The sequence below is a fragment of the Montipora foliosa genome, chromosome 3, assembly GCF_036669935.1.
Source record: "Montipora foliosa isolate CH-2021 chromosome 3, ASM3666993v2, whole genome shotgun sequence".
In the NCBI taxonomy this organism is placed as follows: domain Eukaryota; kingdom Metazoa; phylum Cnidaria; class Anthozoa; order Scleractinia; family Acroporidae; genus Montipora; species Montipora foliosa.
Window position 1 is genome coordinate 41,757,354 of NC_090871.1, and position 24,113 is coordinate 41,781,466.

General features: G+C 40.4%; 1 long non-coding RNA gene across 2 annotated transcripts; it reads right to left on the reverse strand.

Annotated features, from left to right (window-relative positions):
- Positions 1 to 2,317: 2,317 nt before the first annotated feature.
- On the reverse strand, positions 2,318 to 15,013 carry LOC137997450 (uncharacterized). 2 transcript variants are annotated; one of them, XR_011122484.1, is made up of 4 exons: positions 14,756 to 15,013; positions 14,096 to 14,167; positions 5,967 to 6,127; positions 2,318 to 3,545 (listed from the first exon to the last, which is right to left on the reverse strand). It is a non-coding gene; the product is annotated as an uncharacterized lncRNA (long non-coding RNA). The 2 variants fall into 2 exon arrangements; XR_011122483.1 differs by lacking the exons at positions 2,318 to 3,545; positions 5,967 to 6,127 and adding an exon at positions 4,631 to 4,706.
- Positions 15,014 to 24,113: the final 9,100 nt, after the last annotated feature.

Here is a 24,113-nt window from a genome sequence, read left to right on the forward strand (position 1 = left end):
AATATGAAAAACTTCTTTTATCTTGAGTTGAAAGGTCGTAGTGGCGTGATCTAAAATATGGAAACATTTCCCTGAAGACAGGGCGCGACATTGTTCGGAATTCTGTAGGTGTTTGAAAATGTGAGAGGCCCTATCACTGACTAAGTGCTCACGCACGCGTGTGGAAAAATGCCGGGTTGTTTCGCCGACATAATAGGCATTACAGCCCGCACATACAAACTTATTAGCCACACGTGAACGAAGCCCGTCGGGGATAGGGTCTTTCACACCAAGCAAGTTGCCTATCTTAAAGGAAGAAAAAACTAGTTTGATGTCCAAATCATTGCAGTAGCGCTTGATAAAGTGACGGATCTTTTTCTGAGTTACGACAGAAAAATGGCCTATGTAACGCTTCGTCCACACGAAGACGATTGTAAACGCATATGCTAGTAAACGCATATTTTTATCTCTGTCCAAACGAAGACGATCATCGTTTACGGAGCGTTTTCACCCGTCCACACGAAAACGCTCGTAAACGCATAAGTCGTTTTACTCGAGTAAAAGTGCTTGTAGTTGTGGATAACAATCTTGAGAGCTTTAGTCTTTTTCTTTTGTAGTTTTCCTGTATATCGATATTGCAAGATTCAATTGAATGCTCGCAATTATGCTTGAAATAAGCGCAAGCATGACACAGCTCAACACTCGTGTGTACGCCATCTTGGAAACGCACTCGATAAAAGAGACTGGCGCCGACATCTGACGTCAGCGTTTTCACAGCGTTTACGAAAATATACGTTTACGGCCATCCACACGAAGAGGCATAAACGGCGTTTTCAAATTTATCCGCTTTGGAGAGCGTTTTCGAATTTATGCGTTTACGGTGAGCGTTTTCATCGTCTTCGCGTGGACGGAAGGCCTAAACGCATAAAACAGTTTGCGTTTACTAGCGTTTGCGTTTACAATCGTCTTCGTGTGGACGGGGCCTAGATCTAAAACTATCCTTTTAATTCTCACATTGTCACGTTTTATGTACATTCCGTTGTTACTTGCATAATTAGCGCTTTTTCCGACTTATAAATGCAACTTAACGCTTTGTACATTAATCAACTGAAGATGACAGAAGTTTCTTTCGAAACATGTCTTGTAATTTCAAAAGTTTTGTCGTTTTCTTTAAATTTTTGACTTGCCTGCTGATATCAAGATTATTATTATTATTTCCATGAACACTATATTGCTTTCTGGCTAAATCTATATATTGGTAATATCGGCATTGTTGTCTGTTGACCGGATTGCATGGGGAGAGGAGAAGGAGTTGAATCATCTGCATACAGATAGAGTTCATTCTCGCACACAAAATTACAAAAATGTTGGCCAAGTTTAACGTGAAGTAAATTTATAATCTGAATAGTGACTAATCCACTAGGTAAAGTTATCCAGCCTTTGAGCAAAATCGCTTTGTTTTGCTTTGTAAGGCCTTCAAGATAAACCTGGTTTTCACGCACTGTAACAGGTTTCTTTATTTTGAGGAATCCATCCCAAAAGCCCATTTCGATTTTCCCGAGAAATACTAATAGTTTATAGCAGGGGATACCCAAAACGTAATTAGGGATCAAGGCATCCTAGGAGGGTACCGTGGAGATACCCAAACACTACAGTGATATGAGAAGAGGATGTCCATATCACTGGAAGTCTGGGACAGCGGAAGGAGCGGAATAGACAGGCACTGGCGCGGTCTGGTCAAGTTTCAGAGCGACAACCAAAAATCAACATGGAGGGCCCTTTCAAAAACAAACTTTTTAACTTTTTTTTGTCAACATGAATTCGAGACGCAGTCACCTTATCAAGTTACATTTTCTCTCTCCTACTCAAGGGGAGAGAGAAGAAGAAAAACCCTGGGAACGAGGTTGGAGTCAAACCCATGCTTCTCCAGCGCCTCCAAATTAGAAATAAAAACTCGACCCTCTTGGGAGGTTTCAGATATTTTTTACCAGTATCCCCGAGTCAACATCGAGAATTTCATCTCGCTCTTCATAATTTACCCTCGTTAACTCCCAGGTATTAGGAAGCCCACTCCTCTTTGCCTCCTGCCAAATCAGCAGGACAAATTCATTCTTAACTTTCAGCGAATTTTCTTTGTTCTGGAGATTGTAACCATTTTTCTGTAGAACCGTTTACTTTGCAAGCTGTACTACTGCTTTTAGGTCACGTTTACTGTAATTTGAACATTACAGTTAACGAATTTAAAATTCTTGGCAATCTTTGAATAAGAGTTCATTAAGGGTTAGACGCTAAGAACAGCAGATGACTGGTTTGGACACAAGTGATAATTTATCTCTTCTTCAACCTCGCACTTTGCTGAATCATTGATGATGTCAAAACCACGAAGAGCTAATTTAATCCAAATCTGATGCTGCTCAATCTACTCCTTGAATAAAAAGTGTCATCCGAATTTCGGCGAGCTTCTTCATACAAACAACCTAAGCTCGTTTGTAAGCGTATATTTCGTTTGAGGTTCACCTGCTTTCTTTTCCGTTAAGGACTCTGCCTTCTATTGTTACTGCGCATAAGTTCTGCCCATCTCGGTATACTCGGGTTTCCTATGGTTTGTTCTCAATAATACAGGGATATTTTTGCGTGGTTTAAAACTACGCGGAGAAAGCAAAACTTAGCAAGTTCTCTTGGTATCCGAAAAGAAAATCGGAGGTAACCTGCATTTTCCTATGATAATTAATTCTATGAATGAAATGATACAAGAAATGAATCATATATTGAACTGCGGGTATGAAATCAAGTGAAGTTACGATCCTCACAGCTATGAACGCAATTTTAGCAATTGTGTAGAGAAACCTGAAAAATTCAGGACTTCAATGGGGTTTGAACCAGTGACCTTAACTGCAAAAACGCAATCCTTCCTTGTACTTGTAAATGTTCATTGCCGTGACTTTAACATCTTCAGTTCCCACGGCCTTGTAGCTCAGTCGGTAAAGCAGCGGTGATTTAACCCGAAGGTCGTGGGTTCAATTCCGACCCTGGTCAGAGTTTTTCTCTGTCCTTGTGTGGGCCCATTTCCATTAGTAGGGCTAACGCTCACATATGGGGTAGAAAACTAGCACTTCACATTTCACCCTATAATCAGTTAAGTCTATTTGCAAGCAAGCTGCGTCACAAAAAATTGCCAAACGGAAAAACAAAAATTATTATTTTTCAGCAGACCGTGAAATGCTCGCGAATAATGATACGTTTGCAAAAAAACGTAATCCCTCCGTGTACTTGCCCACTATGTTACTCAATCTTAACTTCTGTCCTGAAAAACACATTAGTTTAGAAAACACATCCGTGATTTCTTTTTTTGAGTCGATGAGGCAATCCTTATTTAAATGTGAGTTCCAACCACTTTTCCTCTTGGAACACTTCACTTCATAAAATAAGACAGTCACGGTAGTCTTGAAAAGTTTTGTGTTCACTGAAATTTCCGGACACTGAACGACTGACCTGAGCGGAAGTCATCCTCAGAGTCAAGCCAGAGTCAAGCCATAGACATCTCTATACTCTCTTCGTCAGTGGTGCTGTATGAAAACATCAACATCGATCGTTAACATGCCTATACAAACTGACAAAGCCTTTCATTTCATTTTGAGCGATAAAAACTGTCCTAGATTAACTACACGTATCCCTACCTGGTTTTTAGCTCAGGTTTTTCAGGACAAGAATCCCAAAAAAAAAACATTGGCAAGTAGTTAAATCAGTCATTTGAAATATTTCAACGGAATCGCTAAGCCTTCATCAGTCCTGCCCAACCTCGTTCCTAGGGTCTCTTTTCTCTGCCCCCATTGTTGTTGAGAAATGGAGGCAGAGAAGAGAGACCCTGGAAACGAGGTTGCAGTCCGGCTGTGGAGGTGAACCAAAGATGCTTATCTGGCCATGGTCAAGGTCGAAAGCTTATTGAAACAATTAACTCTTATAAATACAGAACATCACAATGCGAAAACACGTCAATCATCTCAAGACAGCAGTTTCTCTCGGATTTTTAAATTAATCGTCTCTAATGGATATATAACAAAGAAACTGTGGTTGGGTGAAGACAAGTTGAAGTTCGGTTGCCATCCGTGTCTCAAAAATGACGTCGTGCTGAGGGGAAGCTTCAAATAATACCTTGTTACTGTGTTGAGCTGTTTGGCACTTTGCCTGCCAAGTTCTAGCTGCTTGAGAATTGCGGCCTTTGCCTTCCTTAGGCCTTTCTTAGATAAGATTTCACTTTGTGGCAATGTATAATAAACTACAATAGAATTGTACGCACTTGCAGGCTTGCCGGGCACTCGAGCTTTCTTGTGCCTTGAACTTTGATGTACCCCCGGGGGGGGTACTCCCTTATAAGGGCTTAATGGGGACGTGCGGCCAGCCAGGGTATGGTTTTCGAGATTTTTGTCTTGAACAGGGTATCGAATTTAGCATTTTTTGTCTTAATCAGGGTATCGATTTATCAATTTTTGTCTTAAACTGGGTTAAATGTCTTAAACAGGGTATCAAAAGTCGGAATTCTGTCTTAAAATGGGTAGGAAAATCAGCGATATTTGTCTTAAACAGGGTCAGGGTATGAGGGGCCGCGCCGCACCTCCCCAACCAGGGATACATCGAGTACCCCCCCCGGGGATGTACCCTCTCGAACTAGCCGAGTAGTCATGTTCTGAAGCTTTTTGGGCTTTGTGCTTCTTACCACCTCTTGAATCCTTAATTTGCATCGAAAATATATTTTTTTCTTGCAAAGAAACTACAACTCTGACGCCATTCTGACTACTACGTACGAATTGCAGACATTTTCTTGTTTCCGGGCTCAAACGGGAAAATGGGTGTGATAGGCAACCTATTGGAAAGTTGCCACCTTTTTGCTCAAATAAAGCTTGAACTACAACAAAAACAAAAATGCCCAAACACGATGAATGTCTAAGATCGTTCACAAAAAAAGGTCATCGGCACTTTCAAAATGTCACTCTTTCCTGCTCTAACCGACGTTCCCTGTCTTAACACCCACCCACACACAAAATTGAACGGGAGGCTCAGACTGCATGCTTACAGTGAATGGAAGCTGCGTGACACCTGGTAGATGTTTTTTCTATCTCCCTTATCATAAAGTGACCCCAATTTGATTGTGAGATTTCAATGAAGGTATCGGGTTTGGAGTATCACGTACGATTTAGAGCGATAGGAATTCATATGATTTAGATTTAACGAAGAGCTTGAGTCTGTATCATTTACATTTGTATCTCAATCAGTCGTACCTTTTCCAGACGTTTTCGGAAATCCGCTCTCCTTACTGATTTCAATATCCTTGCCCTTGACTGATGTCTTTGTTCGCACAAAACACGTGGAATTTAAGGTAATTCCCTTGAAATTGTTCTACTATCAAACTTTTTTGGAAACTTGGCATAATTATTGCAATAAAAAAAGGGGTCACCGTGCTTGTTTACGCGTCAGCAGGCTCTTAAAATGGGGTATTTTTACTGTTTTTGCGTTAAAAATTCGAATCACCTTCATACAGAATTAAGCCTTGGTTACTTCAAAGACACAAAATTTTATTTTCTTTTATTTATTTACATAAGCAGTAATGCTTCATTTACGCCGACTTTGATTCCCTGGTTGTGGGAATATTGCACTTTTTGGGACAGTTCCGTGGTTAGCTTGAAGTCCTCGCCTTGCATGGGTAAAATACTCCCCGGTACGGAACTGTTTTCCAAAAAAAATTCATGTTCTACTATCAAACGTTTTTTCTACTTCAGATATGTTCTTTATTAGACTGTTCTTAGCAAATACCTGAAAAAAAAATCGGGGGTCACCGTGCTCGTTTGAGAGAAAAGGAGCATTTATTTCGCTATCGGATTTAGTTTGAGCGAAATCTCTTACGTTTTGTATGCGCACGTGCTCATGTGCGCGCGCTAATGACGCGAAAATCGTGCGCAGTAGGGATGCGCAATGCAATACTAAGGAATTACCTTAACGTTGTAAATTGCTCTAGGAACTCTTCCTTCCGTTCTTCCGTACCTTCCAGCGTGCCTCGGAAAGGTTTTCCAGAATAAATTGTTTTTCCTTTGCCGAGCCAAGCGTGAACTTCTCCTCAGCTACGTCAAATTTTCCGCCGGGAATGAGCGTATTTCTAGAAAATTCAACGGACATTCTATTGGAAACGGAGAACCCTAACCTCAAGAACACATGAATGAAAACACTTCTGAAAAACCCGCTAAATTCTTCCCGCTGATTCAAGGCTGGATAGTTATTAATTTTGTGAGCGACCGCTGACATGATAAAACGATATCGCGGAAGGGGGTCATAGGGTGGAGTGTGGGAATTCGCTTCCCCAGCGGAGCACTATATTTAAAAACCCTTAAACACCCAAACCGGTCTAAACCGGCCAGACTTACTATTTTACTCTGTCTAACGCTAGAGGATTTTAAAACCTTGTAACAATTCAGGCGTCGTGAGAAGCGGCTTTTAGTATTGAGCAGACACCTGTGATCACAATAGAGAACTTTTTGAAACTTTGGCCTTGACTTTGCATGAGGGGCGAGCACAATAATGTTTGCAAATTATCAGGCACAGTTTGAAGCTAATAGTAGGGTTAATTGCGAACTAACTTAGTTAGTGCATGATGACAAATCTGTGCTCTGCTGCCTCAAAAATTAAGTTCGAAGCATATGTACAATAGCTCCAATTCAATGTACTGGTATTGCTTCCTCTCCTGCTTCAGCCTTTCAGCCCGACCGGCTGCGAAGACGTCTGCCATGTGTTCCGATGAAACTTGTTCATCGTATTGACGGACACTTAACAGCAGTGGGCTTACGTGATTGCAATAAAGACACTCCGTGCCTTGTCGATTTTTCTTGTTGAAAGGTGTAAATAAGTGAACACCCAAGTTGGGTCAACAAGAAAGAATTAGGAGTTGGTCGCTACCTTTGTTCTTCCACTGCTCTTTTTTTGAGAATACTATAACTGAAAAATTCTTTTCTGAATAACATCAATCAACCGGACTTCTTCATCAAATTCATCAATCGGCTATATGATTGCTCAGAATTACTCAATACCAAGTTATAAAAGCGTGCCCCCTTGTTTAATTTGTATTCGACCGATAGCTTTGTTGAAATAAACATCGATGTGGACACGAAGGCTAACTTGAAGTGTCTGGTGTCATACTTATGGCACCGCGGAGCCAACCCGCTGAACGGATATCAAGTTATGAGAGCAAAAACTTCTCCATCTTTTGTTCCATGAAACTTTATCCTAAAGGGAAAATAATTCACACAAGAGGAACAAGCGTGTGCATGTTTCGCAAAAATGGCAATTCCTCTATTAATGTAATAAGCCATCTGCAGTACGTGAAGTAAACGGAAAAAGAAACAAAAAACCAAAAGATAAAAAACACAAAATAAGTTATTGTCTTCGAGGTTATCCTTGATGTTGTCAATCAAAACAGGACGCTTAAAAAGAAACATAATTCCACGATGATCCATATCATCTTTATTAAAATGTGATCAACGATAATCCAGTTTGGAAATCAGAGGCCATTTCGCGTTTCGATCATGATGAGGTCATTTGGACGTCGATCGTTTTCCTTCACAAAACGAGAAGTACATAATGAAAGCCAAACATTCCAGAAAAGAACTTCTGCAACTGCTCGGGAAACCGGTAAAGCTGGGATTTTCGCCAAGAAAGAATCGGATTGCAAAGGTTCTGGTTTTTCTCCGACGCAAGACAACAGATTGAAATGCAAGTTCGAGGCCATTGATGTACTCCTACAAATTCTACTGTACCAAGAGGAGTTGACTCTCAAAGAGTATACTATCAACGACCGGAAGATAAAAGTTCTTGTTATTGAAGACACTGAATTGTAGAATGGTCCTATCAAACATTTGCCCCATTTTTCTGAGATTTCAAACTTCAACGCGTTTGCCATGATGCAGAAGAAAGTATTCAACAGAATGGTAGGAAGCAATACAAACTGGAAAGGTCCCATACATGTAACTGAAAATATGTACGTTCTAAAAGTAATTAAACGATTCCGCCAAAACCCGTTCTTCAGAAAAATTGAAGACGATGCAGACATCGCCAGTCAGTTGGTTGGATTGACAGTGTGTTTTAAAAAGTACTTATCGGATTCAGCCCTCTGGGAACTAGCTCAGCTTGCTGTAAATACATGTTACCAAGAAACACCAAGACGAAAGCATCATGGCACAATAAAAAAATGAAAAAAGGATTGTGAAATCCAGCAGTCAGAGTGCCACAAACAACCGAAAAGTTGACAAAAAAATCACAACTTCAAATGTTCCTCAGTGTTATTGACGCATATGACTTCCGCTGATAAGATTTACCAACAAACCGCAAAGGCTGTACGGGGCACAAGTTATCGATAGGTGAACAGATTCTCATCGCGTTCAGTCTTGTTACTGATGTATTTAATTAAATACTATTAAACTGCAGTTCATGTCAATGGTCTTAGGGGGAAAATAAGAGAATGTTGTTATCCTCTTGCGCTGAGTTCAATAAAATCAAAAGCCTTGAGCATGAATAGTTAAGATTAGCAATGAGGGTTTTTTTTTCATATCATGAGGAGAGGGTGACTCTTTATATCATGGTCTCGTTGACTGCTTTGTTCCCTACCCTGAACAAAACACACCTTTTTTTCCTGGGAGATAGCCAATCAAACGTTTTGTTGATTAATCTATTCGCAACCTAGCTGTGAACTGAGACCAAAAGATTGTGCGTTGGGGTGAAGTTGAAGAGAAGCCTGTACCTGCTCAAGTTGTTCCCTTAATGAACTGCGATAATCACTTCCACTTAGAATTACATAATCACTGTTCACATGAGTGAAATTTCATTAACAAATGGATTCCGTGTTGCTGTGCGTCTGTTCAGTAACCTAGTAGATCATAGGTGACGTCAAAATGGACGTGGTAAGAACAAAAACGTGGGCAGGCACAGGAGGCGCTAAGCCGAGTGTTTTCTAAAACGTTCTTACCTCATTTCGACGTATTCTGTGTGCTATTTCTGAACAGACGCACGGTAACATGGAATTTATTTTATAAAAGAATGAATCATTAGGGGATACAGTACTTACATTAGACCGTGACGAACTCAGACCGGCATGAGTTCGTATCGGCCTCCCGAGGGGGGGGGTTACTCCCTTATAAGAGCTTAATGGGGACGTGCGGCCAGCCAGGGTATGTTTTCCGGGATTTTTGTCTTGAACAGGGTATCGAATTTATCATTTTTTGTCTTAATCAGGGTATCGATTTATCAATTTTTGTCTTAAACTGGGTTAAATGTCTTAAACAGGGTATCAAAAATCGGAATTCTGTCTTAAAATGGGTAGGAAAATCAGCGATATTTGTCTTAAACAGGGTCAGGGTATGAGGGGCCGCGCTGCACCTCCCCAACCAGGGATACATCGAGTACCCCCCCCTCCCCAACCCCCTTCGGGAACGGCCTCCATATATTTCCGAGGTTCTTCCGTTTATATGAGACAGAACATTCGTTCCGGTATGAGTTCGAACCTTTCTCATGTAAATGACAACAAATACCGTGTCCAAAATTTAAAGCCTGTATCCTTTTGGGTCAGCAATATGTTTATTAGACAAAAGATCTTTTCTTCCCGAAATTAAGCGCTAAGCATTTCCTCCAGGTTTCATCTAAAGGGCTGTAAAAGTTCATAAACGGCCGGTCTGAGTTCGTACCGGTCTCACTCCATGGCACTATGATGACGTCAGTTATGCGTTTGTCCTGTCACCATTTTTGAGATTATCTTATTATATATTTTCTTTCACACATTCACCTAATATATAGATTCAGCCAGGTCTAAAAGTGGAGCTCCCTTATTTATTCTTACTGCCTGTAGGGTTTGTGAAAATAAGGGGGTTTCGAATTGTCCGCGTTTTGATGTTTCCGGTTGCTGCTTTAATATTTACATCATTTCTTTGCTTTCTTCTATAGAAAAATTCATTGCCTAACTAGTAACTTCCACGGTAAATTTTTCGCTAAAAACCGATATCACATGAATCACGAGACGATCAGTGCAACAAGCAGTTTTTCCAGTGAAATTTACTTTACAATTCACCAATTTGGCAGTTAATTTTTTTTGAACCACATGAGTTTTAAAAGAAACAAGCACACCCTCAGCGAGCGAATGGAAAAGGAAAAAAAGCCATTTCATAGTCAACTGTCAATAGCCAGTGAATAGGAATCACGCTAAAATTAGAAGCCATAAAAACAACTTTGTCAGTTCAAGGTCAAAGAAGAGTTTTGCTGATGTACTTTATTCCACTATATCTCTGAAAACAAGATCTTTCACATTTTGATGTATTTCATTGAAACACGCTAGGTTGGCTTGGTACAAGAATTGGCAAAATACGGCAATGCAACCAAGAAAGGACGAACTTCAAACACGATCTGCTCCAACACTTAAATAACGTTTGGGTGCCTTTAAACAAACTTCTGAAAACAGTGGGTTTCTCCTGGAAAAAAAATTCCTGCACAAGCAGTGCGCGAAAAAAAATTGTACCAGCTGAAAATCCCCCACCCCCACATCACTTTTCTAATGGTCCATCCCTTAGCCTGCAATCCAATCGAAAACCAGTACCTGGTGAGCATCATCATCATCATCAGTCCTTTTTGCGCCATGGGACGCATAAGGCCTCTACGGTCTCTCTCCAGCGGGAGCGGTCTTGTGCCACCTTTCGAATTTCACTCCAGGTCAGGTGCATGGACTTGAGTTCTTTCTCCGCTGACCTTCGCCAAGTTATTCTTGGCCTTCCCCGTTGTCTTTTGCCCTCTGGTGTCCAGAACAAACTTTCTTTAGCAACATCGCCAGAGTCCTTTCTTAATACATGCCCAATCCATGTCCATTTCCTGCGGGTTATGTCCACCATAATGTCCTCTTGTTTACAGATGTTTCGCATACCAGACTGGATACCTTTTGTGGCCACCTTATGCCTAGTATAATGCGCAGGCACTTATGGATAAAGACCCTCAGCTTTTTAATTATTTCCTGAGTCGTTTTCCAGCTTTCAGAGCCATAAAGAAGCACTGTCTTTACATTTGAATTAAAGAGTCTTAGTTTGGTCTTAAGAGAAATCCTTTTAGAACTCCAAATTGGTTTCAGCGATGTTAATGCCTGTCTGGCTTTACCAATACGTGTTTTCACATCTGCATCAGCGCCGCCCTGCACATCAATCATGCTGCCAAGGTAAGAGAACTGGTCGATTTTCTCTACCTCCCTGCCCGTCTATTCTGATTTGGCAGTTCCTTTTACATCCAGTGCTCATCCATTTGGTCTTTTTTGTATTGATCTTAAGTCCAACTTTACGCGCCTTATTGTTTAATCTTGCTGTTTTCTCGCTTAGGTGAGATCCAGAGCTGGACAAAAGGCAGGTGTCATCCGCATAGTCCAGGTCTTCCAACACAGTTGTCCATTTCCATCTAATCCCAGTACGTTGGTGACTTGTTGTTTCTTTCATCACCCAGTCTAGGGCAATCACAAACAATAGAGGTGACAGCATGCATCCTTGCTTAACCCCGGTTTCCACGGCAAACCATGATGTAAGATTGGCTTCATGGAGAACGCTACATGTGAAATCTCTGTACAAAGCTTGTATCATTCTGATGATCTTTTGTGGGATGCCATAAAGCCCTAACAGTTTCCATAGGGTGTCCCGATGCACACTGTCGAAAACTTTTTCGAAGTCAATGAAATTCAGGTGCAGGGATGCCTGCCATTCCATGCATTGTTCTATTATATTCCTCAAAGTGAAAATCTGTTCGGTACACGACCTTCCTTTACGAAAGCCTGGCCTTGACCTGCTGAGCAGTCAACTTAAAAAAAAAGCAGCTGACCTCGATGAGCTCTAAGCTTGAGCTCGCGGTATGGTCACGTGTTACTGGTCAGCGGATACCTTGTTTTGAGAGTTGTCAATTGATAAAAAGATGGATGTCCAATATCAAAGATTTATGCTGTAAACTAGCATGATACTGGTGACATTGGCATACATGGAGGGGTGGACGTACGGACGAACGGACGGACGGAAGTACGTATGTACGGACGGTGGATGACGTCATGGACATAAAACCAAGATTTCTCTCATCGATGGGTTACCATATTTTCTTAACAATGGTGCTCCGCGTCCGTGTACCTTCGGCGCGCGCAGAGCTCCGCTATTACAGGATATGACACGAACTTGCACGCGACCAGCTGCCAGGCGGCTCGATATGCTTTGAATTTACTAATATATAGATTTAGGGCGCTTTCCATTTGACAGAAGTGATCGGCCAGAGTGGGCATTTGGGAGGAACAACTCTATAACGCCTTCAAATTAACAAACCTCGAGGTTGATATGTACTTTTCCATAAGAATGTGAGGGATTATCGTGCAAGTGTTCCTTCAAATTGTTGCATTTTCTTTGCAAAATGACGGGTCTGGCGGACCAGTTCTGACGAAAGGAAAGGGCCCTTAGCTAAACCTAAATGCGGAGCTCCCTTGATTATTTATTCTTACTGCCTGTAGGATTTGTGAAAATAAAGGATTGTCCGCGTTTTGATGTTTCCGGATGCTGCATCAACAATTAAATCATTTTCTTTGCTTTCTTCTATAGAAAAATTCATTGCCTAACTAGTGAATTCCTCGGTAAATTTTACGCTAAAAACCGATATTGCACGAATCACGAAGCGATGAGTGCGACATTGGTTTTCCAGTAAAATTTAATTGCACCAGTTTGGCAGTTAATTTTTCTTGAACCGCATACACCGAATTCATAAATGGCGGCCAACCTGGGTCGAGTTAGTGGCCATACATGACATCGAGGCGTTTTAGGATAAACACGCAGTAATTTTGAGAAGGGAAGGAGGAAATGAACGATCGACGTGCGGAAAATTACATTCCTGGTTCTTTTTTAAGTGCAGCAAGGTCATTGGTATTAAAAAATGATGAGCTACGGTTGTGGCTGAAATGTTGGAACGATTCTGCTTAAAGCTCAAATTGTAAAGAAGTAATCTGACATCGTTCGATCCGGCTTAGGCTTATGGCATTATTGTGTATGTAAAATCAAGTCATCTGTTCGGAAAACTTTAAAAACAGCTCTTGTTTTTCTTTTTGTCGCTATTGCTTTTTTAAGAGTCGAAGAAAATACATCATTCAAGGGAAAGACAGTTTTCTTATTAATCCGGATCCGAATTCGTTGTACAAAAAGCGAAAATTTGCCAAGCAAGATGCGGGTTGCGCTGTTGTTGATTGAAACTCTGGTGAGATTTCTTAAACAAAACTGAGGCAAAATTTCACTAAAGGTAAAAGTATTAGGTGCTCTCTGGTGGAGAAAATGCCGCTTTTTCCGAGGTGCAGGTTTATGGGGGAAAGTGGCTGGAAAGCATCATTTTGTTCCAACTAGCTGGAAGAAGGGGAAAACTCTTGAGGATCTATGTGTTGATATTATTTACACAGCTCGTAGCTTAATTTATTCACATCTGTCGTATTGCACTGTCTCATGAGGACGTACCTACCTGACTAAATTAAACTATTTACTACTGCTACAGAAAAGAGTACTAAGGATTATAACACAATAAGGCTGAGAGATCATAGTAGACCCCTGTTAACTAGATTAGATATACTGAACATATTTCAAATTACTAAATTACAAATGGGTGAGCTTGTAGGCAAACATCAAAATAACTTGCTTCCTGATATTTAAGATCAAACCAAAATCTGCATATACCTCGGCCAAGAAATAATTATGGCAAATTCAGTGTTAGATTTGACGCAGCCGATAATTGGAATAAAATACCTTAACATATAAAAAATGCTTCCTCTCTCCAAAGCTTTTGAAATGAGCTTAAAGTTCATCTGCTTACATCCAAAGCCCGAGAATGACTTCCTGTTTAGCTGTAGTTGCACCGTGGCATTGTTTTGCTTTGTTTCGTTGGTTTTGTTTGTTTACTTTCTACCTCAAACTTATTAACCTAATTGTAGTCTATTTTATGTTATTTCTTGGTTTCCACAACGTAGTCTATCATGTCTGCCTCCTATTTAAAATTAGATATTAATATTAATATATTGTATAAATGCTAGATTAGGTGTGCGACTACTAACCCTGTGAGTTTTCGCTCGCAAATCTCCACTCCACATTTCTGTGACATGTATTATTAATTTGTATTGTTGTATCTGTAGAAAAAAAGAAACCTATGAACCTATGAGGACGAGTATCTTAAGAATAGAATGCACTAGCGACGAGAAGCCCTTTTATTTTCGCTGTAAGTGCTATCACCGCTTCATGCAGAAAAAATGACGAACCACTATTTTTAAGATGGCAATGTGTATTGTATCTGGAGGTGTTCTGGAACTCCGCTTTGTTCATGGGTGGCGTGTAAGACTGGTTATTGTAACCACTCTTTGGCTCTTACGCTTAACATTTGTAAATTTTCCTTGTTTGAAAGTGGAGGTACACAAGATTTCATCGGTGATGCGGCAGCAAAATCCTAAAGAGGCACTGATAAACCAGTAAGCTTCAAACCTCACCAGAGTTTGAATCAACAACAGCACAACTCGCACCCTGCTTGTCAATTTTCGCTTTGTGTACAACAAATTCGGATCCGGATCCATAAGGAAACTGTCTTTCCCTTCAATGATGTATTCTTTGACTCTTAAAAAGGCAATAGCAACCCCAAGAACAACTAGAGCATTTTTTAATTTTTTCAAACAGATGCCTTGATTTCGAACGATGTATAAAGCTTACTAAAGTTAAAAATTTACCTCTTTACAATTTGAGCCGTTAAGCAGCATCGTTCCAACATTTGAACCAAAACCGTAGCTCATCATTTTCTTAACACCGATGACCTTCTCACACTTGAAGAAGAACCAGGAATGTAATTTTCCGCACGTCGATCGTTCATTTTCTCCTTCACTTCTCAAAAATACTGCTTGTTTATCCTAAAACGTCTCGATGTCATGTCTGGCCGCCAGTCGACACAGTTTGGCCGCCATTTATAAATTTGGTGTATGAGTCTTAAAAGAAAACAAGCACACCCTCAGCGAGCGAATGGAAAAGGAAAAAAAGCCATTTCAGAGTCAACTGTCAATAGATCGTTTTCACGTGACGTCATCATTTTCTAAAATCCAAAACTAAAGAGCCACGAAAGTTTTTATCCTCATCAGGCATAAGAGGCGGCAAATTTGTATCCATTTGCAATTTTAAATCTCAATAGCGTGCTTCGTTTGGAAACCAGAGCATTTTGAATTTCTGAGTTATAGCGGTGCGTGACACGAGGCGACGATCGAGTTTATTGAGAAATATATATTTATCTCATGGTTTTGAACCTTTTTAGAATTTAAAGCATTAGGAAAAGTGCTTAGGTAAATAGCTGTCTGTTCAGTACAGATGATCACTCGCCTAGATAGCCAAAGTAAGTAACAGATGTTGACACTATTTTCCGGCCGCCATATTGGTGCACCACAGATGTGCACCAACATGGTGTTTTCATACTGGGCTCTGTAAATTTCTGCGAAACATTTCGACGAATATCTGAAGTTTGGGGAAACGTACAGGACTAAAACTTGGAGAAGTGTCTTCTTCATTTATCTTCTACAACATCACGAATTCCTGACTTTTTCCACTGGATGGTTTTCGATTTAAATATTTTTTTATTACGATCTATAGCCAACGAATAGGAATCACGCTAAAATTAGAAGCCATAAAAACAACTTTGTCAGTTCAAGGTCAAAGAAGAGTTTTGCTGATGTACTTGATTCCACTATATCTCTGAAAACAAGATCTTTCACATTTTGGTGTATTTCATTGAAACACGCCAGGTTGGCTTGGTACAAGAATTGGCAAAATACGGCAATGCAACCAAGAAAGGACGAACTTCAAACACGATCTGCTCCAACACTTAAAAACGTTTGGGTGCTTTAAACGAACTTCTGAAAACACAAGCTAGTGAGATTTCCCTCTAATTTTATGACAACTCATTACCAATACGTGTTTATAACAAAAGGGCAAAGTTTTCTTGTCACTGTCGAGGCACATGGAAAACCAGTTGGGCAAACGGATCAAAAAAGTACTTGTTAGCTCGAATTTTAGAGCAAAACAAACAAACAAATCAACTTTTTCTTTATGTCCACAAGAGAACAGATAATTGGTTTTTAATTCCAGTTGACAATAAAAATTCGATTTTCATTCCTGAACAAACGAAGAACCGATTAAACCACATTTTAAAGATACGCATCCACTTCAAATAACGCATTTTTAAAAAGAACAAACGGTTTAGTGGCCAAGGAAAGAATTTGTGGAGTAACTTCTTCCGCTAAATTAACCTGCGTTTTATGAGCTATTACTGGTATTCTGTTTTGTCGATGTCGTTCTCTTTCGCTCTCCTTTCGTTTCTGTTCTAGTCATAGGTCCTCCAGGCATCATGTAACCTTATCAGAGCTTCTGAAGATATGCCAAAAACAGCAATACAGAGAAAAAAGCAGCTCTAAGCAAATTAAAAATAAACACTCAGCTTTAAGTTTACATCCCGCCGATGCGTGACTTGAATAACTGAGTGGCCACCATTGTGGAACACAGATATCATGATATGTCAGATTGGATTGAAACCAGGGAAAAATGCAGAAAGAAAACATCTTCCAAACCGTTTTCCACCTGAACAAGAAAAGCGTTGACTGTGTAAGAACTGTCGTTGATGTGGTATGGCCTTGTAGCGGCGTCGAGCCACAGAAAGCGCGCGAAAAATGAAGCCTCGCTTATGTTCAGGTTTAGCCTGCAATCCAATCGAAAACCAGTACCTGGTCAGCGGTCAACTTAAAAAAAAACAGCTGACCTCGATGAGCTCTAAGCTTGATCCCGCGGTATGGTCACGTGATACTGGTCAGCGGATGCCTTGTTTTGAGAGTTGTCAATTGATCAAAAGATGGCTGTCCAATATCAAAGATGTATGCTGTAAACTGGCATGATACTGATCACATTGGCATACATGGATGGGTGGACGTACGGAAGGACGTACGTTTGTACGTATGTACGGACGGTTGATGATGTCATGGCTATAAAACCAAGATTTCTTGCAACGATGGTTACCATATTTTCTTAACAATGGTGCCGCCGCGCGCGCCGCGGAGCTCTGCTATTATCGTTTATTTAAGGTTACTTCCCACCTTCAGAGGCCGAAAAAATCGTTTTATTTTTATTTGACAAAAGTTAGGTTAGTCATTTTATCTAGCGTTTACAAAAGGAAAATGTTAAAAATCTCAAAAAGCGGCCGAGTTATTTAGAAAAAACGTATTTTCAAACAAAGTTAATAAACTATGAAGGTGTCATAATCTTGTCAACGGGGCGAGACCTCTTGGGGAAATTTTCGCGGCAAAAGCTCGCGCTCGTATTCATTTTATTTGCATATTTTTATTTACATCACGTACTTGACAAAACTCCCACGTGGAAGCTCTAATAACTCGTATGGAAAAATCAAAAGCAGAAAAAAGTCCTTGGGTAAAGAAAAGAAAAAAAAACCGGCCCAAAGAAGAAAGAAATTTCTCCATTTTGCCAAAGAAAGAAAAAGAACCTCGCCGAAAGCGACAAAGGCTCTTGGTTTGGCCAAAAACCTTCGACAATCTCGGCATCTCCTGAAGACCCGGAGCCGGCGAAAATCCTTGGAGCAAGTACCTTAAAAATCAAAGTCAACGCCAGTGCAGTTTGTGGACAAGATTCTTCGTCGGAATCTGGTGGAAGCGATGAAGAAAAAGAAAAATGCGATACCAACGGCCCTAAACACTGGAGCACTTGAGCTGTCCGTCGATTCGTTACTAGTCGCCTCTTGTTTTTCAGCGGCACGTTTTCCGCCTTTGACCTTTTTGGCACGGGTTTTGCCTTTGCCTTTAGTGTCTTTGCCCATTGTAATTGTGTCGACGTCCTGAATTCCACTCGACTGAGCGATATAAAAAACGTGTTGCAATGCGATGCTTTTCCCGAGAAATCTTAATTTATTGTCACAGACGGTAGGAGGTCCTGTTGCGGTTTGATCAGGCGAGATAATCTCCAGGCGTGGCGCGAGTTGCATACGAACCTTTACAAGCGAAAATCTCGCATATGATTTTGAGAGGAATACATCCACTTTGACCGAATTTATAGGGTATGCAGATTTGGCGGATTGTCGTGAAATTTCGCCAGAACATTCCATATGTAATGACAAACAAAAGTGTGTCGGGAAATTTTGATGTTTAGCATATTTTTCGCGTGGCGTCCATTTACGCAACACGTCTCGCACATTTTTAGCTACTCCAACTTTAGATCTGGATATCTAGACAACCAATCAGAATATCGAAAAAGCCCGACACACTTTTGTTCATTGATGCCTTGTGAATAAGACTGTACAGCCATTTTGCTCGTACTTTGGAATCCGATAGCCGATAAATTCAATAGAAGAACCCTCGGTCGTTTCACCTTTTACCGGCCTGTGACACTTCCTGAAAGAAAACTTCGCTAAAATTGTATTTTTTTCGTCAAGTACATTTATTAAGCTTTCTAATGATATATAGTTTGTTGGGGTTTTATTTAAACTGGCGCGCGTACAATGTTTTTGGCGAAGGGCACCCGCGAATGTGGGAAGTAACCTTAAGACACTGCGTCCCTGGACTTGTGTTAGCAGAGAAAATAAGGATTAAAGAAAACCATATCTGTGGATTGAATTCGAACCCGGAGTTTCTACTCTATAGGAACCACTTCTTTCCGCTCCACTACTGAAGATCAAGACACCGCGTTATCGAAAAAAAGAAAACACTTATTTAAGTGTCCCATATCACTGCTGAAGAGTAATTACGCCTAAGCTAGATAATAATTAAGCCCTAAGTTTTGATTTTATAATTTTAAGCTTTGTCGTGAAGTTTGGAAACAGACCTTTTGCAGTGTTTAATATTGTTTTTTGCCGAGTGATAATACAGCATTACTAAAAAAGTGCTTCAAATATTGCCTCTCAGCAGCTAGCGGTGTGCATGGTGGCCAATTGGTTAGGTGAAGGGTTAATCAACTTTCCTTGGTTCGAGTCCTTTGTCCATACAATTGGATTGTCATTTAAAAATATATATGATCATTTCCCATAATCCATATCAAGATTTCAATCTTCTAAATTAACGATAATAGTCAATTGACAGCAAATTACAAATTAACGATAAGTGTTAATTCAATCATAGTTAATAGAGGGGAATGATTATGAAACCCGACAAATTTCTTTGTTGTAGGTTTTTGTTCTCTTTTTTGGCATTGACCGTGCACAAAACACAATAGTTGTTTACCCTGTACTGAGGAACAGTACAATAGTAACATGTTGGTTACATAATTCATGCATAGTGTATGAGGGCAAAACAAAAGATTGTGCACGGTCGTGGACTTTCCAACCTAAATCTTGGCATCTTTGTTTGCTCCTTTGATATTTGTCGAACTTCCAAAACATTCCCCTCTATTAACTATGATTCAAGCCTGAGAGAATGGGTTGCTATAGCTACGATGGTGGAGCAAGTGAAGCACAACCGGCACACGCGGTCATCATGGATTCGAATCCCGTTCAAGCCTGGGGCCCATTTCTCGAAGATCCCGAAACTTTACGGGCAATTTTCTGGTGTAATAATTCCCTCTTTATCTCAAGAACAGAGAGAATTTAGTCGTCAAACTTCACAGTCAGTTTGTTTTTTGTTACCTTGAAAGCATGTTAACAGGTTTCCAAAACTAGCGAACGGTAGGTGCACAAATGACTTTTCGGACCCAAAAGAAATTCGGGAATTTCGAGAAACGGGTCCCTGGATTTTTTCAGGCTTCTTTGTAACTGTACAAAAAAGAAAAGAAGGTGTGGCACACCATAACACCAACCCAGTGTGGTCAACATTACGTATGTGCACAACCATTTCACCTGGTCAATTGGCAGCCATGGACACGGTTGCTAATTGACAGGGTGAAATGGTTCTGCGCATGCGTGATGTGTTGGCCACACTGGGTTTGTGTTATGGTGTGTCACCTTGCATTTTTCCTTTCTCTTCTTTGCAACTGCTCAAGCTGCATAACATATTATTATTATTATTATTATTATTATTATTATTATTATTATCATCATCATCATTATTATCATAGGTATTTTTGGTGATGAAAGGGAACAAGTCTAGAGTATTTATTAATTAAATCAAGAAGGTTTAGTATCATCCTGTAAGACCCATCCTTTTGAGGCGTAAAAATACTGATGCTGGTTGTAAACTTTCTCCTAATACTACAATTCCTTTCTCAGTCTAGGAATTTGGTTATTTGTGCATCAAGCTCAGGAGGCTCATCCATGAAAAAATTGATTAGCCTTGGAGTGACAAATTGTATCGGGGGACAAAGAATTATATTTTGTATCCCCTGACAGTCTAGATCTTTAGAATGGAAGAGGTATCTGTAAGCTGTTTCCCCTTTTTGAAAATGGTTAATTCTCCCTGAAATTACAGGTGTATTGCTCGAGGATATACCCCTGACGGAGAGGAACGAACAATGATCACGACTGAACCACTGTGACTTTTTGAGTGGTGGTCCTGCTGTACTTTTGTTGCTCTTCCTGTGGGGTTTCCCTGTTGGTAGCACTCTCAATGATTGAATAAATGGCCCCTGTGTAAGCTGAAGGGTCTTAAGTACCGTATTTACTCGAATAAGCGCGGCGGCGCTTATTTAATTTTTCGCGCCACAAGTGCGGCGCTTATTCGAAGGCGGCGCTTATTTAAACAGTGTACCAGAGAAATGTTTTTTTTTCTATATTTTTATTCAACGGTACACTTTCTATCTGTTAATTTTCCTATAGACTGATACTAAACTGATAGTAAATCTAGAATTACGAGAGAAATTCACGCGGTGAAAAAACCCGTTGTGGAACAATTTACAACGTTCAGTCAATTTCGATGTCACTGTCTCCTTCTTTATCAAAATCTACGAGCTCCAGCCTCGGAGGGTAAGCCTCTTCCACATCTGAATCTGTGCACGCGAAAGGATTTGCATCTGGTTCCCTCAAGATATCCAATTGCGTCTGAAGCATAGCTCTCCCCGATTCTAATGCAGTCGGTGTGTTCCTAGTAACGACGCAGTCGGACGTAAAGAAAACTCTTGCTGGTCATGTTCCGATAGAACTGTCACACTTGTGAAAGAACTTCCTCGAAACAGGAAACAAGCTGTGTACGCAAGTAACAGGAAAACGAAAGAGAGAAGTTGGGCTTGTTGTGCCGGCAAAGTTCACGGCCCTGACATCAGAGCTTCGCATAGCAAGAATTCTGGAAAGAGAGCTTACCGCCCGAGCAGAGAAATACAGTCACTTTTAACTAAATAAGATCACACTTAAGGAAAATAAATTGCCGATGCTGTTTTAAAATTGTTTTATAGAGTTTTTCCTGGTTATACGGACTGTCAACCAGATCATCACCAAACAACTCTGACCCAAAGTGTAATCAATAACTGAGGAAATTTGTCGGTCGGTCGATCGCCTCTTCTTCAGTGACGGCTTCCTGAACAAAGTCATCGACTAATACACTCACTGGGTCTTGTTGGTGGCCTTCAACCACAAGCCGGACCCACTGTTCGTTGCTATGTCAGCCGGGGACTGCTAAAGGGGATTCTATTGCTCTTTAGGGTGTGCATCGTTCTCTGGCCAAGCAGGCAATTTCTTTATTAACAGTTTAGGTTTCATCGTGAAACTGAATATGATGCAAATGATGGTCAACTGTAAGCTCAGCGTCCTACCATTGCCAGCGGAGGAACACATAATTCATGCCAAGGTGGGATCGGTTATACGTGGCATGACTGTAATGACATGAGCGTAAGAACATACTATCAGTTCTCGTTTGCAGTTATAATTCCATTTTGAAATCTTTGGTTTATTTCTCGCCACGATGGCTACATGTATATGTAAGCATTAAAATTTATATAGTATCTTCAAAACCAACGGCACAATGAAACATCGACTAAAACTGAATTCTATTCAAACAGCTGTAGGCTGCGCCTTTCTTTGAAAATGATGAACGAACAGAAGGCAGAAAAAAAATACCTTTTCGAGCCCAAACGCATCATACAGAGTTTGTGGGCCCCGAAATGAAAGATACGAATACTAATTCAAACTCACTTTCGTATTTATGAACACTTCGTATATGCGCCTGCTAATTTATTTCACATGACCGGTCCTTTATTTTACAGTTTACTCTTCAGTGAAAATACACTGTCAGCGTAAACTTTACTTAAACATTACAAACAAACAAAAACAAACTCTAGAATGCTGAGACATTTGAACATATATTTTGTCACAAAACCTCAGGCCAAAGTGACCAAACATTTTGTGTTTTGTTCATTTGTCGTTGTTTTTCTACAAACAGGTTCAAGAGGGCAGAATGCAACTGTGAATTAATGCCTAAGCCACGCATGACCTTTAGCGGTTATGGCTCCATTTTCTTTTGCTTGTAGATGATTTTACAAATCTGTGTCCTCCACCACATAAACTTTGAATGTATTGCCATTTATCGTATATTCCTTCACAGTGTTAACCTCTTGCATTTGCAGTATTTGTAACAGCGCATTGGCCATCTGTCCTCTGTGTAAGCTCTGTTCGTGTTCGTAGTACATTTTCTCCAGTTCTCTAAACCTCGAACTGCGCAATAATTTATGAAAATCACTTTCCTTGTTTTGAAGCCTGAGTGACGTGGCGATGGCCATGATTCTTGGAAATCCAAAACAGCCCAAATTTTCTTTTTCGGTTCTTTTTTTGTGAGCCACACTTGAACTATTGACTTTTGAATTGATTCGCGTATGGCCAGACTCCATATTTCAAAAAGCTCTGGAGGACTTAGTTTTTCCACAGTGGACGATCGTGCAGTGTAATGATGACACAATGATTCCTACCCGCTGCCTTTAAGTTCCGATTTTGCTAGTAATTGGACGAGCTTAGATTGTGGTTTCCTCGTTTCCTGGACTATTCGCCAAAATCGACAACCCATACGTGACCTACGTCTTATGCAAATTGTGCATGTGTGTGCACTGAGACACGACACTTTAAATGGAATTGACGTCGCACTGGAGATAGATGTTTGCTTCATTCAACAAAAGATTGGTTATTTGCTTGTATTATACATGATAATGACACCCGAAGTCAGTTTTCATCAAAGCTATCCTTCCTCAAGTTTACTTTCTCATTCTCGAATACAGTATCTCGATTCTTAATTCATCAGTCATAGAAGGAACTAATTTTTTAATGCGTCTTAAATATTTTTCGGGTTACTGGCCTTGATTAAGCGGCGACACGAGGTCTGTTCTTTGTCTTTCTGTAGAGTCAACAAACTCTCTTCCATCGCTTTTGCGCAGGCGCGAGCTACAAAATGTTTCTCAAACCGCACAATGAATGTGGAAATTTGAATAATGACTGGGAAAAATATTGTTGCACCATGTGACATACTTTATACATGATGAAATGGCAGGTTGCCTTAATTAATTAATTCCTGACACCAATGACAAGAAATCAGAGGAACGTTAACTAAAAGCTAACACAGCGAGAGCGTCCAGTGAAACTGAACTGAGACAAACAACTTTCAAAGGGTGGCCTCTTATCATCTTGTCGATATTGTACGCGTTGGAATGAAAAGGACCCGGAGGTAAACCTCTTTGGCATCAAATCGGATTAAGACATGATGAAATCACTTGTTCGTTCGAACCGGCATTATCCTTTTCAAGAGCAGATTTCGTGGAAGCCGTCTTCCTCGTGGAAAGAAGACAAAGAGCAGCTTCCCAGAAACGAGGCCAGAATTTCCCCCAAAAAGAAGCAAGTAATCGAGTTGCTTTTCTGCATCGGGAGGGATGCATTAAAATGCAGTTCTGAGACCATTGATGTACAAATTCTACTACACCAGGAAGAACTGACTCTGAATGAGTATACTATCAACGACAGGAAGATAAACGTCCTGTGATATTGGAGGACACTGCATTTTGACGCACGACCACAAAGTCTTTTTTTTCTTTGGTTGCTAGGTAGGAAAAACAAAGAGTGAACAGCCAGTTTGACTTCATAAATGCTGCAGCAATATCATAGATCTTTTCACGGTTTCTGATGCCATTGGTTAGGGGAAGGGGGGGGGG